At 43.5% G+C, this 17,463-nt stretch overlaps 1 long non-coding RNA gene and 1 other non-coding gene across 2 annotated transcripts in view; one reads left to right on the forward strand and one right to left on the reverse strand.

Moving 5' to 3' along the window:
- LOC143773298 (uncharacterized) overlaps positions 1-17,463 on the forward strand; it is a 78,921-nt gene that overhangs the window by 29,198 nt on the left and 32,260 nt on the right. The window lies entirely within an intron of this gene.
- TRNAV-AAC (transfer RNA valine (anticodon AAC)) lies at positions 12,668-12,740 on the reverse strand. Its single transcript has one exon. It is a non-coding gene; the product is annotated as a tRNA-Val (tRNA).

A 17,463-nucleotide genomic window follows, 5' to 3' on the forward strand; every position in this document is an offset into this window, starting at 1 on the left:
AAAGCATACCTTGTGTCCGTTTGAGCAGATCTATCGCTTTCTCCACTGTAGGCAGGGATTTAAGACTGTCGTCCACGTAGAAGTCCTTTTCAACGAACTGTTGGGCATCCTTCCCGAACTCTGCAGCGCCATCGGAGGCGGTCCTACGTAGGCCGTATGTAGCGACTGCAGAAGGACTGTTTCCGAACACGTGCACCTTCATGCGGTATTCAACCATTTCCTTGTTGGTGTCGTTGTCTCGGTGCCATAGAAAACGGAGGTAATTTCTGTGATCTTGTTGCACGATGAAACAATGGAACATTTGTTCGATGTCAGCGGTAATGGCGACAGGTTCCTTTCTCATGAGCACTCCCACCAGGTTATTAGTCAGGTTCGGACCAGTGAGGAGAACGTCATTCAGAGATACGCTGTCATGTTTGGCGCTTGAATCGAACACCACTCTGATTTGTTTCGGCTTTCTTGGATGATACACTCAAAAGGAAGGTAGATACCAGCATTCTTCATCAGCTTGCAATGGTGGAGCTGGCTCTGCGTGATCATTGCGAAATATCTTGTCCATAAAAGCTATGAAATGTTCCTTCATTTCAGGCTTGTTCTTTAATGTTCTCTGCAGTGAGATGAATCTAGATAAGGCCTGTTCTCTGTTGTTAGGAAGCCTGGCCCTTGAAGCCTTGAAGGGTAAGGGAGCAACCCAGCGGTCAGATTCATTTTTGAAGAATCCACTGTCCATAATTTTAAGAAACTCCTTGTCTTCTATGGATAAGGCAACTTTGTTATCATCTTTTGTTGTGTGAAACACTGTTCTCCCTAAGTCATCACCGTAGGGAGTGGGAATGATGTCAGGCTCCTGGATGCAATCAGAGAACCTTTCTTTCACTTCGTAGTGATGAAGGCATGGCTTAAAGTGAGTTGCGCGACCATTTTGGAGCACATACGTTTTACAGGCGTTGATTTCGGATGCCTTATGACTCCTATCCAGACATACATCGCCCACGATTACCCAGCCTAGGTCGAGTCTTTGGGCGTATGGAGCATCATCTGGGCCGTTGCATTGTTGGCGTACCTTGTGGACCTTCAGAATGTCCCTTCCGAGTAGGATTAGAATATCAGCATTAATGTCCAGAGGAGGAATTTCATTAGTCAGGTGCCTCAAGTGGCGATGATGAAGTGCGGCTTCCGGAGTGGGAATCTCCTCCCTGTTATCAGGTATCTGGTCACATTCAATTATGGTTGGCAAGGGTATATGCACGTTTCCCTTGATTGAAGAGACTATGTACCCAGAGGCTCTCCTGCCAGAAGTCTCAATACGACCAGAGCAGGTGTTGAGGGTGTATGGAGTCGTTTGTCCCTTTATGTTGAAGATCTCAAAGAATTTGGGCCTTGCTAGAGATCGGTTACTTTGCTCATCTATTATGGCATACATTTTAGAGGCCTTGTCGGGTTGTCCTTCTGGATAGACCTTAACCAGACATACCTTGGCACAGCATTTAGGAACAATCCCTTCTCCACATACCTCAGTACATGAGGAGGAAACAGCAGTTGCAGTTGGGTCAGGGACCTGTGGCTCCCCGCCATGCTTTGGAGCAGGATTGGATGCTGCAGAAGGTTGTGAGTTGTGTGGAGCTGGCGTGGGATGCATGGCTGTGATGTGTTTATCACCTCTGCATTCAGTGCACTTAATGACGGCCTTACAGTCCTTAGCGAGGTGGTCTGAGGAGGCGCAACACTTATAACATATCCCTAGCTCCTTGAGGGTGTCTTTACGCTTCTGCAGAGTTCTTGCTCTGAATCCACAGCATTCTTTAAGTGGGTGAGGCCTTTTGTGGATAGGGCACATACGGTTACTGTCCATGACTTTAGGAGCAACATTATTTGTTTTAGTGAAGGCAGGTGTAGTAAGTGGAACGTCAGTCTTTCTCACAGATACTGTGTTCCTTGAATCTCTATGTTTGGCAATGTTATCATACCTTGTAGATGATGATGATGCTGGTGGAGTAGGCTCAGTGAAGTCGAAGCTGGGATCATTCTTCTTCCAAGCTTGGTCACTGATGAACCTGGAAAAATATGAAAAGGGGGGAAAGGACACATCATACTGCCTTTTATACCGTGAGCCGTGGTCTGCCCATTTATCCTGCATGCCATGTGGCAACTTGGACACTATTGGATTAACGCCATGAGCAGTATCTAGGTAGCTCAGTCCTGAAAGACGTGGGTCTAATTTTGCCAATTCTATTTCCTTTAGCAGGTCGCTCAAATCTTGACATTTTCTATTGTCCTTGTTAGTTATCTTTAGGAAGGCTTGCAGTCTTTTAAATAAGGCACCTTCTATTGCTTCTGAGCTGCCGTAGGTTTGTTCCAGTCTCTCCCAGGCTGCAATAAGACCTGCATCTGAATAGTCCACATGAACTGCCCTTATTGTCTTTATGCGCTCTGCTGATTCAGGGCCTAACCAGTTAACAAGCAAATCCAGTTGTTCCTTGCCGGTGAGATTAAGGTCTTGGATCACTGCTTGAAAGGTGGATTTCCAGGCTCTATAATTCTCAGCACGATCATCAAACTTTGAGAGACTAATGTTTATTAACTCCCGGCGAATCATGTATCTGGCGAAGTCAGACATGTCCGATCTCCCGGTCATTGTTGCAGGATGAACTTGTGGTATCCGTAGGGAAGGTAAGTTCTCTGGCTTATATGACTGCGACAAATCAGGACGAAATGATGCGGCATAAGGGTTAAACTGCTGTTTAGTCTCTAAAGGTTCTGTTGGCTGTTGCCTAAATTGTGGGTTAGTGCTGGAAGTTACCTTGTCGGCAGTAGGTGGCGACATTTCTTGACTTGCGGGCGCATCCGTGTTAGAAACTGGAGGTGGCGCTGGTGCAGATGTTGAATGTCTTAGCACGTAGTCAGTAGTGCGATCAGCTGCATCCTCCATTTCTTCTGGAATAAGACAGTCCGAATTATCATCTTGTCCCAGTGCTTGTTCAAGGACCTTCAGTTTAGCAAGGGCTGTTGCTTCTTCCTTTTCTGCTTGGAGTATTTTTAATTTCCTTTGAGCTTCCATTTGGGCTTCTACTTCCACTTCAGCCTCCCTCTTAGCAAAGGAGCTTTTTACTCTAGCTTCTTCTGCAGCCGCACAGATCTCCAGTAGCTTGTTGGACAATGTTGACTTCCTGGAGTGAGATGATCTGGAAGACCGAGCTGTGATTTTGGTCGATGTTGTGCGATGTGACCTAACCTCTTGGAGGTGAGCGATGCGGAGTTCTGCTTTATCCTGAGCATCTCGGACTAATGAGGTCTTTTCTTGGAGAAGAGTTTCCCTTTCAGTTAGTTCTGCTGGGGCATCTTCCATGTCACAGTTACTCAGGAATGTGATGTACTTTTCAGACAGTCTCTGGTAGCGATCATAAGCGGCAGATAAACTCTTCAATGTGGCGGTTGAACCTGCGGCGTCACTGTAATAGCGTGGAAGAGCTGCTAAATAGTGATCCACTCTGCCTCATAAATGTTCTAGGTTATCATGGAACTCGTCTCTAGTAGTCTCAAAGTTCTCTCTGACCTTTTGTGTCGGCTTGGTTACACGTCTGGGTTGTACGTCCTGCTCTGCAGTAAGTGTGGACTCTGCTCCTGCAGCATCTATGGTGTCGGGAACCTGATGTGCTTCGCTTGCAGATGGGTCCACGGTGCCCTTTATGGACATGTTTTAGCTAAGATGGCGGACGGTTAAGACTTGCTAGCAGACAATGCATATGCACACAGACACTGTAGACTTAGGTCTCTTGTTACTATTCTGCCACCAATATACGTCGATGAGATGTGTCTGAGGGATGTGATCACAAATCGCTATATAAACAATGGCGGACAGCGTTACGCACTAACTGTGCTCCTAGTCCTTATCAGCTGCGCGTGGTGATCCGGAAAGATGATGCAGTGATACATTCAACAGATTTTATTTACAGTACCTTGGTGAGAGTGAGGACTGTAGGTTAGAGCTGTTACAGAATCACCAGATAGAGATAATAGAAGCTTCAGGTTAGAGGTAACAATAGAATCCTTTCTCCAGCTCTGCAGCACATGTGAGATCTAAGATGGCACAGAGTACAAAACAGGAAAAGAAGGAAGAAGATAGGAGGAGCTAAAGACAGAAAGGCGTTGTGGGAAAGTTCCATAACGAATATTACAGTGTGATACAACAATGGCCAGTAGATGGCAGCAAAGTACAACAAATACAATAAATGAAAGAACTAGGTATATTAGCACTACATAAATGTCCATGTATGACTGAAAGTCTATCAGAATAAACTGAACAGCACACTAGCCACACCCATATCTACATCCCAACCACACCCATTTAGCACTGCTGATCACACTGTTTCATAAAAAATAATTATAAACAAAAAAATGTGGCCACACAGTGCTCAATACTGTATAATGGCCACACATGATGCTCCATACTGTATATTGACCACACATGATACTTCGCACCATATAATAGCCACACATAGCTACTCCTTCACACGCGGCTGCGCTCCGTACACACGCGCTCCGTTCCATACACCTCGAACACACGCGGCTCCGCTCCGTACACCTCGTACACATTCAGCTCCGCTCCATACACCTTTTGCCTTTTGAAAAGATTTTTTATAATTTTTTCTATTTTTTCTCTGGCGCCCCCTTAGGGTCGGCGCCCTAGGCGGCCGCCTAGTTTGCCTATACAGGTCCTTCTCAAAAAATTAGCATATAGTGTTAAATTTCATTATTTACCATAATGTAATGATTACAATTAAACTTTCATATATTATAGATTCATTATCCACCAACTGAAATTTGTCAGGTCTTTTATTGTTTTAATACTGATGATTTTGGCATACAACTCCTGAAAACCCAAAAAACCTGTCTCAATAAATTAGCATATCAAGAAAAGGTTCTCTAAACGACCTATTACCCTAATCTTCTGAATCAACTAATTAACTCTAAACACATGCAAAAGATACCTGAGGCTTTTAAAAACTCCCTGCCTGGTTCATTACTCAAAACCCCCATCATGGGTAAGACTAGCGACCTGACAGATGTCAAGAAGGCCATCATTGACACCCTCAAGCAAGAGGGTAAGACCCAGAAAGAAATTTCTCAACAAATAGGCTGTTCCCAGAGTGCTGTATCAAGGCACCTCAATGGTAAGTCTGTTGGAAGGAAACAATGTGGCAGAAAACGCTGTACAACGAGAAGAGGTGACCGGACCCTGAGGAAGATTGTGGAGAAGGACCGATTCCAGACCTTGGGGAACCTGAGGAAGCAGTGGACTGAGTCTGGTGTGGAAACATCCAGAGCCACCGTGCACAGGCGTGTGCAGGAAATGGGCTACAGGTGCCGCATTCCCCAGGTAAAGCCACTTTTGAACCATAAACAGCGGCAGAAGCGCATGACCTGGGCTACAGAGAAGCAGCACTGGACTGTTGCTAAGTGGTCCCAAGTACTTTTTTCTGATGAAAGCAAATTTTGCATGTCATTCGGAAATCAAGGTGCCAGAGTCTGGAGGAAGACTGGGGAGAAGGAAATGCCAAAATGCCTGAAGTCCAGTGTCAAGTACCCACAGTCAGTGATGGTGTGGGGTGCCATGTCAGCTGCTGGTGTTGGTCCACTGTGTTTCATCAAGGGCAGGGTCAATGCAGCTAGCTATCAGGAGATTTTGGAGCACTTCATGCTTCCTGGCACCTGCTCACAGTGCCAAAACCACTGGTAAATGGTTTACTGACCATGGTATTACTGTGCTCAATTGGCCTGCCAACTCTCCTGACCTGAACCCCATAGAGAATCTGTGGGATATTGTGAAGAGAAAGTTGAGAGACGCAAGACCCAACACTCTGGATGAGCTTAAGGCCGCTATTGAAGCATCCTGGGCCTCCATAACATCTCAGCAGTGTCACAGGCTGATTGCCTCCATGCCACGCCGCATTGAAGCAGTCATTTCTGCCAAAGGATTCCCGACCAAGTATTGAGTGCATAACTGAACATTATTATTTGATGGTTTTTTTGTTTGGTATTAAAAAACACTTTTATTTGATTGGACGGGTGAAATATGCTAATTTATTGAGACAGGTTTTTTGGGTTTTCAGGAGTTGTAGGCCAAAATCATCAGTATTAAAACAATAAAAGACCTGACAAATTTCAGTTGGTGGATAATGAATCTATAATATATGAAAGTTTAATTGTAATCATTACATTATGGTAAATAATGAAATTTAACACTATATGCTAATTTTTTGAGAAGGACCTGTACATTCGGGCCGGCCCTGTGGGTTCTTTCCACTTGAGCTTGTACAAAGGTCCATCATGCAGACTCGACTAACTCTGCTGTGATGTTCCTGGAGGCGCAGAATTACAGCTGTAGGATATTGTGGGTGTCTGCACTATAATTCTGCAAAGATATGGCTAAAAGTACGACTTTCAACAATATTCATTGGATCAAAAGAAATATCAAGATCTAACCCCAAATCAAGGTCTTTGCGTTTTTGAAGGTTTGCTTAAACCATACAGCTCCTAAAAAGTCCACATTTAATTTAATTCAATTAGGAAATAGAGTTTATATCCTTTGTTCTACTATTTAAAAGGTGTCGAGGGAAACAATTTATCTAATATGAGATCATTCATAAAAACGTTTTTCTGCCCGGTTTCGAACCGGGGACCTTTCGCGTGTGAGGCGAACGTGATAACCACTACACTACAGAAACTTCCTGCCTGGTGCTTGTGACATATTGTGACAGCGCATGTAGGACTTGTCTTTTTCAGCTCTTGTGCTTTTGTCATTGTGAACGCTCTTCACAATCCTGGTCTCATATTCCATTAAGGCTTCAAATTGAAGACATCACGCTCTTAGGCTACTTACACACACCAGGTTTTTGCTGTCATGCCGAAGCCGGAGTAAAATGTGAAAAACTGATGAAATGGATCCGGTTTTCTGCCGGATCCGTTTCATCAGTTTTGCATCCGTTTCTTCCGTTTTTTTATCCATTTTGTGACGGATCCGGTTTTTAAAAATGCCCCTGGGTGGCTCCAAAATGTGATTGGCTACTGAAAACCTACATATACAGTGTTCCTACAGCCCATCTGTGACAGGTTGTAGAGGAGCAGGTTGGAGAGCAAGATGGATGTCATTATTGCGACTATTCTGAAGATCAACGTGGATTTTATTGTGGAGGCGAATCGTTTGAAAGCTATTGTTCTGGAGAAGGAGCGAGAGGCACAACGCATCATGCGTCTGCGCCAACGGCGTTTGTGGATCCACCCCATCACTGCACAGAGAATGACACATGGGGTGTTTTCTACACTGTACCTGGAGCTTTGAGGAAACCCAGAGACATTTTTCTCATATGTGCGGATGAAAGCGGAGAACTTCGATCTATTGGTGGACAGAATTGGACATCTCATCCGATGCGGTGATACGTATTGCCGATTCTCCATTTCACCGGCAGAGCATCTGATGGTCTTATTTTCGGTAAGCCATTTTTATTGTATCTCATCCTGTTACGCACACTTTAATGTTGTTGCTGGTATTTCGTTTGAGAATAGTTTTTAGTGATCTTTTTTATGAATAATTTTTATTGTATCTCCTGTTAAAGCTGACTTCTAACTGTAATGTTATTGCTGGTATTTTGTAATAATTTTTGCCTTGCTTTTATTCACAGATTCTTTGCAATTGGAGAATCCCTTTTGTCACTACATTTTTAATTTCGGTTGGGAATTTCCACCATATCGGGAATTGTCAAGCACACCTGCCGTGCATTGTGGGTCTCTTTGCACGGAGAGTTGGTTGGAAATAGCCGATAAATTCTACCAAGTGTGTCAGTTTCCAATTTGCTCGGGTGCCGTGGACGGGAAACATATCCGCATCGTGAAACCGGCTGGATCTGGCTCGGAATATTTTAATTATAAAAAATACTTTTCCATTGTGCTGATGGCCATGCGGAATACAAATTTATAGCGGTGGATATAGGGGCATATGGCCGCTCCAATGATTCCCAAGTTTTCAAATTGTCTGCAATGGGGCATCATCTGTATGGAAACACCTTCCAATTCCCCCCCCAAGACCACTGCCTCAAACCTCTGGGCCACCAATGTCATTTGTTTTTGTTGGGGATGAAGCGTTCCAACTATCGGAACACCTACTGAAACCCTACTGCAGTATTGGATTGACGCAAACTAAAAGAATTTTTAATTACCGCGTCACACGAGCACGGAGAATGGTGGAGTGCGCTTTTGGGATTCTGATGTCCAAATGGATAGTTTTATTGACCGCTATCAACTTGAAGACGGACACTGTTGACGAGGTGGTGAAAGCGTGTGTTGTCCTGCACAATTATGTGATATGCAAGGAATGGATTTCCATTGAAGACCACTCAGAAGAAACCACCTTAGCTGATTATCAGAACACTAGATGGTGGCCCGATTCTAACGCATCGGGTATTCTAGAATATGTGTGTATGTCTGTATGTACGTCGCGCTTAGCACAGCCACGTAGTAAATAGCACAGCCAAGTAGTATATAACACAGCCACGTAGTATATAGCACAGCCACATAGTATATAGCAGCCACATAGTATATAGCACAGCCCCCCACGTAACACAGACAGCGACGTAGTATATAGCACAGCCGCCACGTAGTATATCACACTGCCCACATAATATATAGCTCAGCCCACGCAGTATATAACGCAGGCCACGTAGTATATAACACTGCCCATGCAGTATATAACAGCCACGTAGTATATTACACAGCCACGTAGTATATAGCAGCCACATAGTATATAGCACAGCCCACATAACACAGCCACGTAGTATATAGCACAGCCACGTAGTATATAACTGCCTACATAATATATAGAACAGCCCACGCAGTATATAACACAGGCCACGTAGTATATAACACTGCCCATGCAGTATACAGCACAGCCCACATAGTATATAACACAGCCCACGCAGTATATATCACAGCCAACGCAGTATATAACACAGCCCATGCAGTATATAACACTGCCCACGTAGTATATAACACAGCCCACGCAGAATATAACACAGGTCATGCAGTATATAACACAGCCCACGTAACACAGACAGCCACGTAGTATGTAGCACAGCCACATAGTATATAGCAGCCACGCAGTATATAGCAGCCACATAGTATATAGCAGCCACGTAGTATATAGCACAGCCACATAATATATAGCACAGCCCATGCAGTATATAACACAGGCCACGCAGTATATAACAGGCCACACAGTATATAACACAGCCCACGTAGTATATAGCAGCCATGTAGTATATCACATAGCCCACGTAATATATAGCACAACCCATGTAATATATAGCACAGCCCACGTAGTATATAACACAGCCCATGCAGTAAATAACATAGCCCACGTAACACAGACAGCCACGTAGTATATAGCACAGCCACGTAGTATATAGCAGCCACGTAGTATATAGCAGCCACATAATATATAACACAGCCCACATAATATATAGCACAGCCCACGCAGTATATAACAGGCCACACAGTATGTAACACAACCCATGTAGTATATAGCAGCCACATAGTATATAACAGCCCACGTAAAATATAGCACAACCCACATAATATATAGCACAACCCACGTAATATATAGCACAGCCCACGTAGTGTATAACACAGCCCGTGCAGTATATAACACAGCCCACGCAGTATATAACACATCCCATGCAGTATATAACACAGCCCACGCAGTATATAACACAGCCACATAGTATACAGCAGTGTGGGCACCATATCCCTGTTAAAAAAAAATTTAAATAAAAAATAGTTTTATACTCACCCTCCGGCGTCCAGCGAAGCTGTGACAATGTGAGCGATGCTGCCACCAGCTTCCATTCCCAGAGATGCATTGCGAAATTACCCAGATGACTTAGTGGTTTCGCAAGACCGCTAAGTCATCTGGGTAATTTCGCAATGCATCTCTGGGAATGGAAGCTGGCGGCAGCATCGCGAGGAGCGGGAAAGCTGTGGAGGCGATGGAAGGTGAGAATATCAGGATTTTTTATTTTTTTAATTATTTTTAACATATCTTTTTACTATTGATGCTGCATAGCCAGCATTGATAGTAAAAGGTTGGTCCGGGATGGGGAGACACACTGGCGCTGACTGGAGGGGAGTAGGGAGGGGCCAATTCGCGGCCGGACTAAGCCTGTCACGGGACGCGGGATTTCCATTACGGAAGTTGCAGACAGACAAACAGACGGAAGTACCCCTTAGACAATTATATATATAGATTACTTTTAGAAGTTCTGTGTCAGTTTCCAGAATGAGGGACAAATTTGCAGAATACTTTATTTTACCTGAAGGAAGAGTAGACTGGCAGGATGAGAGAGTTTGAAAAATTTGTCTTGGACCTTGTAACCCAAAGTATTTTACCTTATTTTAACTAAAGTTTACCTGTTTGGGTTGTACCCAAAGTATTTAACCTTTACCCACTGTATTTAACCTTGTCTTACCCAATGTACAGTACAGACCAAAAGTTTGGACACACCTTCTCATTTAAAGATTTTTCTGTATTTTCATGACTATGAAAATTGTACATTCACACTGAAGGCATCAAAACTATAAATTAACACATGTGGAATTAAATACTTAACACAAAAGTGTGAAACAACTGAAATGATGTCTTATATTCAAGGTTCTTCAAAGTAGCCACCTTTTGCTTTGATGACTGCTTTGCACACTCTTGGCATTCTGTTGATGAGCTTCAAGAGGTAGTCACCGGAAATGGTTTTCACTTCACAGGTGTGCCCTGTCAGGTTTAATAAGTGGGATTTCTTACCTTATAAATGGGGTTGGGACCATCAGTTGTGTTGTGCAGAAGTCTGGTGGATACACAGCTGATAGTCCTACTGAATAGACTGTTAGAATTTGTATTATGGCAAGAAAAAAGCAGCTAAGTAAATAAAAACGAGTGGCCCGAGTGGCCATCATTACTTTAAGAAATGAAGGTCAGTCAGTCTGAAAAATTGGGAAAACTTTGAAAGTGTCCCCAAGTGCAGTGGCAAAAACCATCTAGCGCTACAAAGAAATTGGCTCACATGAGGACCGCCCCAGGAAAGGAAGACCAAGAGTCACCTCTGCTTCTGAGGATAAGTTTATCCGAGTCACCAGCCTCAGAAATCGCAGGTTAACAGCAGCTCAGATTAGAGACCAGGTCAATATCACACAGAGTTCTAGCAGCAGACACATCTCTACAACAACTGTTAAGAGGAGACTTTGTGCAGCAGGCATTCATGGTAAAATAGCTGCTAGGAAACCACTGCTAAGGACAGGCAACAAGCAGAAGAGACTTGTTTGGGCTAAACATCATAAGGGATGGACATTAGACCAGTGGAAAACTGTGCTTTGGTCTGATGAGTTCACATTTGAGATCTTTGGTTCCAACCACCGTGTCTTTGTGCAACGCAGAAAAGATGAACGGATGGACTCTACATGCCTAGTTCCTTCCGTGAAGCATGGAGGAGGAGGTGTGATGGTGTGGGGGTGCTTTGCTGGTGACACTGTTGGGGATTTATTCAAAATTGAAGGCATACTGAACCAGCATGGCTACCACAGCATCTTGCAGCGGCATGCTATTCCATCCGGTTTTTGTTTAGTTGGACCATCATTTATTTTTCAACAGGACAATGACCCCAAACACACCTCCGGGCTGTGTATGGGCTATTTGACCAAGAAGGAGAGTGATGGGGTGCTACGCCAGATGACCTGGCCTCCACAGTCACCAGACCTGAACCCAATCGAGATTGTTTGGGGTGAGCCGGACCGCAGAGTGAAGGCAAAAGAGCCAACAAGTGCTAAGCATCTCTGGGAACTCCTGCAAGATTGTTGGAAGACCATTCCCGGTGACTGCCTCTTGAATCTCATCAAGAGAATGCCAAGAGTGTGCAAAGCAGTCATCAAAGCAAAAGGTGGCTACTTTGAAGAACCTAGAATATAAGACATATTTTCAGTTGTTTCACACTTTTTTGTTAAGTATATAATTCCACATGTGTTAATTCATAATTTTGATGCCTTCAGTGTGAATGTACCATTTTTTATAGTCATGAAAATACAGAAAAATCTTTAAATGAGATGGTGTGTCCAAACTTTTGGTCTGTACTGTATTTAACTTTGTAAACCTTATAAATAAATTAAAGACAAAATTTATTACCAATAAACTGTTTTATTAACAAATTAATAAACAAAAAAAACTTACAAGTTTAAATAGTGTGGGGTGGAGATAATGCTGAAGGGGCTGTCAGATTGGGACACTTCGACAGTGGGAGTGTGGAGAGAGGAATGTGTTGAAGGTGGTGAAGGATCAGTAGGTAAAACAGGTGAGGGGGTGGAGAAAGAGATATAGGCTGTGTGTCCATTTTTATGAAAAACTCACCATCAAAATATCCCTTAAATTAGTACATGATTTAACATTTTTTTTAAAAGCAACTTCAACCACTGTAGCATCATTCATTGATATGTGCCAGTTTTTCTGGATAACAGAGCTAATTGTAATTTCTATAGAGCCATATTTAAAAGAATTAATTCAAGAAGACATCTTACTTCAGAAAGGCAGCAGCTTCTGTCACTCATGTGTCTTAAAAAGCAACATAAAAACTGCATGATGAGTTTCTGCCCGGTCTCGAACCGGGGACCTTTCGCGTGTTAGGCGAACGTGATAACCACTACACTACAGAAACCTCCATGTCTGCAATGTGTTGCTTATTTGAGCTGGAACAATGGCCCAACCAAGAGGCTTGATTAAACCGGCTGTGATGTTTAACCCCTTCCTGACATCTGACGTACTATCCCGTCGAGGTGGGGTGGGCCCGTATGACCGCCGACGGGATAGTACGTCATACGCGATCAGCGGCGCTCACGGGGGGAGCGCCGCCGATCGCGGCCGGGTGTCAGCTGATTATCACAGCTGACATCCGGCACTATGTGCCAGGAGCGGTCACGGACCGCCCCCGGCACATTAACCCCCGGCACACCGCGATCAAACATGATCGCGATGTGCCGGCGGTGCAGGGAAGCATCGCGCAGGGAGGGGGCTCCCTGCGGGCTTCCCTGAGCCCCCCGCAGCAACGCGATGTGATCGCGTTGCTGCGAGGGTCTTACCTCCCTCCCTGCAGCTCCCAGACCCGGATCCAAGATGGCCGCGGATCCGGGTCCTGCAGGGAGGGAGGTGGCTTCACAGACGCCTGCTCAGAGCAGGCACTGTGAAGCAGCCTGCACTTTCCTCAGATCGGTGATCTGTCAGAGTGCTATGCAAACTGACAGATCACCGATCTGTATTGTCCCCCCCTGGGGCAAAGTAAAAAAGTAAAAAAAAAAATTTCCAAATGTGTAAAAAAAAAAAAAAAAAATATTCCAAAATAATGAAAAAAAAAATAAAATATTATTCCCATAAATACATTTCTTTATCTAAATAAAATAAAAAAAACAATAAAAGTACACATATTTAGTATCGCCGCGTCCGTAACGACCCAACCTATAAAACTGCCCCACTAGTTAACCCCTTCAGTAAACACCGTAAGAAAAAAAAAAAAAAAACGACGCAAAAAACAACGCTTTATTACCATACCGCCGAACAAAAAGTGGAATAACACGCGATCAAAAAGACGGATATAAATAACCATGGTACCGCTGAAAACGTCATCTTGTCCCGCAAAAAACGAGCCGCCATACAGCATCATCAGCAAAAAAATAAAAAAGTTATAGTCCTGAGAATAAAGCGATACCAAAATAATTATTTTTTCTATAAAATAGTTTTTATCGTATAAAAGCGCCAAAACATAAAAAAATTATATAAATGAGATATCGCTGTAATCGTACTGACCCGACGAATAAAACTGCTTTATCAATTTTACCAAACGCGGAACGGTATAAACGCCTCTCCCAAAAGAAATTCATGAATAGCTGGTTTTTGGTCCTTCTGCCTCACAAAAATCGGAATAAAAAGTGATCAAAAATGGTCACGTGTCCGAAAATGTTACCAATAAAAACGTCAACTCGTCCCACAAAAAACAAGACCTCACATGACTCTGTGGACCAAAATGTGGAAAAATTATAGGTCTCAAAATGTGGAGACGCAAAAACTTTTTTGCTATAAAAAGCGTCTTTTAGGCTGGTTTCACACTTGCGTTTTTATCTGCATGCGTTTTTTAAAAAAACGCATGTGTGAAAAAACGCATGTAAACGTGGTAAAACGCATGCGTTTTTAGACGCATGCGTTTTTATAGAAAAACACAAGAAAACAAACAAAAAAAAAAAACCCTACCCCTAACCCTACCCCTAACCTGAAATACGTGGCACTAAAATATACGTTTATATACGTATATAAGTGCCACGATATTTCAGTGGCCACGTATATAAGTGCCACGTATATAAGTGCCACGTACATAAGTGCCACGTACTTAAGTGCCACGTACTTAAGTGCCACGTATTTACGTGCCACGTATTTACGTGCCACGTATTTACGTGCCACGTATTTAAGTGCCACGTACTTAAGTGCCACGTACTTAAGTGCCACGTATTTACGTGCCACGATATTTCAGTGCCACGTATAACCACATAGTTATAGTATTTATAGTACGTGGCACTGAAATACGTGGCACTGAAATATCGTGGCACTGAAACACGTGGCACTGAAACACGTGGCACTTAAATATGTGGCACTTAAATATGTGGCACTTAAATACGTGGCACTTAAATACGTGGCACTTATGACTGTCAGAAAATGTTCATTAAACGGTTAGAGGTGAGGTTAGGGGTAGGGTTAGGGTTACCGTTGGGATTAGGGTTAGGGGTGTGTTTGGGTTAGGGTTTCAGGTAGAATTGGGGAGTTTCCACTGTTCAGGCACATCAGGGGCTCTCCAAACGCGACATGGCGTCCGATCTCAATTCCAGCCAATTCTGCGTTGAAAAAGTAAAACAGTGCTCCTTCCCTTCCGAGCTCTCCCGTGCGTCCAAAAAGGGGTTTATCCCAACATATGGGTTATCAGCGTACTCGGGACAAATTGAACAACAACTTCTGGGGTCCAAGTTCTCTTGTTATCCTTGGGAAAATAAAAATTTGGGGGGCTAAAAATCATTTTTGTGGGAAAAAAATATGTTTTATTTTCACGGCTCTGCGTTGTAAACTGTAGTGAAACACTTGGGGGTTCAAAGTTCTCACAACACATCTAGATAAGTTCCTTGGGAGGTCTAGTTTCCAATATGGGGTCACTTGTGGGGGGTTTGTACTGTTTGGGTACATCAGGGGCTCTGCAAATGCAACGTGACGCCTGCAGACCAATCCATTTAAGTCTGCATTCCAAATGGCGCTCCTTCCCTTCCGAGCTCTGTCATGTGCCCAAACAGTGGTTACCCCCCACATAGGGGGTATCAGCGTACTCAGGACAAATTGGAAAACAACTTTTAGGGTCCAATTTATTCTGTTACCCTTGTAAAAATACAAAGCTGGGGGCTAAAAAATCATTTTTGTGAAAAAAAAAAAGAATTTTTATTTTCACGGCTTTGCGTTACAAACTGTAGTGAAACACTTGGGGGTTCAAAGTTCTCACAACACATCTAGATAAGTTCCTTGGGAGGTCTAGTTTCCAATATGGGGTCACTTGTGGGGGGTTTGTACTGTTTGGGTACATCAGGGGCTCTGCAAATGCAACGTGACGCCTGCAGACCAATCCATTTAAGTCTGCATTCCAAATGGCGCTCCTTCCCTTCCGAGCTCTGTCATGTGCCCAAACAGTGGTTACCCCCCACATAGGGGGTATCAGCGTACTCAGGACAAATTGGACAACAACTTTTAGGGTCCAATTTATTCTGTTACCCTTGTAAAAATACAAAGCTGGGGGCTAAAAAATCATTTTTGTGAAAAAAAAAAGAATTTTTATTTTCACGGCTTTGCGTTACAAACTGTAGTGAAACACTTGGGGGTTCAAAGTTCTCACAACACATCTAGATAAGTTCCTTGGGAGGTCTAGTTTCCAATATGGGGTCACTTGTGGGGGGTTTGTACTGTTTGGGTACATCAGGGGCTCTGCAAATGCAACGTGACGCCTGCAGACCAATCCATTTAAGTCTGCATTCCAAATGGCGCTCCTTCCCTTCCGAGCTCTGTCATGCGCCCAAACAGTGGTTACCCTCCATATATGGGGTATCAGCGTACTCAGGACAAATTGGACAACAACTTTTGGGGTCCAGTTTATTCTGTTACTCTTGTAAAAATACAAAAGCTGGGGGCTAAAAAATCATTTTTGTGAAAAAAAAAAAAGAATTTTTATTTTCACGGCTCTGCGTTATAATCTGTAGTGAAACACTTGGGGGTGCAAAGCTCTCAAAACACATCTAGATAAGTTCCTTAGGGGGTCTAATTTCCAAAATGGTGTCATTTGTGGGGGGTTTCAATGTTTAGGCACATCAGGGGCTCTCCAAACGCAACATGGCGTCCCATCTCAATTCCAGTCAATTTTGCATTGAAAAGTCAAATGGCGCTCCTTCCCTTCCAAGCTCTGCCATGCGCCCAAACAGTGGTTTACCCCAACATATGGGGTATCTGCGTACTCAGGACAAATTGCACAACGTTTTTTGGGGACCAATTTCTTCTCTTACCCTTGGGAAAATAAAAAATTGGGGGCGAAAAGATCATTTTTGTGAAAAAATATGATTTTTTATTTTTACGGCTCTGCATTATAAACTTCTGTGAAGCACTTGGTGGGTCAAAGTGCTCACCACACATCTAGATAAGTTCCTTAGGGGGTCTACTTTCCAAAATGGTGTCACTTGTAGGAGGTTTCAATGTTTAGGCACATCAGGGGCTCTCCAAACGCAACATGGCGTCCCATCTCAATTCCAGTCAATTTTGCATTGAAAAGTCAAATGGCGCTCCTTCACTTCCGAGCTCTGCCATGCGCCCAAACAGTGGTTTACCCCAACATATGGGGTATCTGCGTACTCAGGACAAATTGCACAACATTTTTTGGGGACCAATTTCTTCTCTTACCCTTGGGAAAATAAAAAATTGGGGGCGAAAAGATCATTTTTGTGAAAAAATATGATTTTTTATTTTTACGGCTCTGCATTATAAACTTCTGTGAAGCACTTGGTGGGTCAAAGTGCTCACCACACATCTAGATAAGTTCCTTAGGGGGTCTACTTTCCAAAATGGTGTCACTTGTAGGGGGTTTCAATGTTTAGGCACATCAGGGGCTCTCCAAACGCAACATGGCGTCCCATCTCAATTCCAGTCAATTTTGCATTGAAAAGTCAAATGGCGCTCCTTCCCTTCCAAGCTCTGCCATGCGCCCAAACAGTGGTTTACCCCAACATATGGGGTATCTGCGTACTCAGGACAAATTGCACAACATTTTTTGGGGACCAATTTCTTCTCTTACCATTGGGAAAATAAAAAATTGGGGG

Source organism: Ranitomeya variabilis, chromosome 5 (assembly GCF_051348905.1).
Source record: "Ranitomeya variabilis isolate aRanVar5 chromosome 5, aRanVar5.hap1, whole genome shotgun sequence".
In the NCBI taxonomy this organism is placed as follows: Eukaryota; Metazoa; Chordata; class Amphibia; order Anura; family Dendrobatidae; genus Ranitomeya; species Ranitomeya variabilis.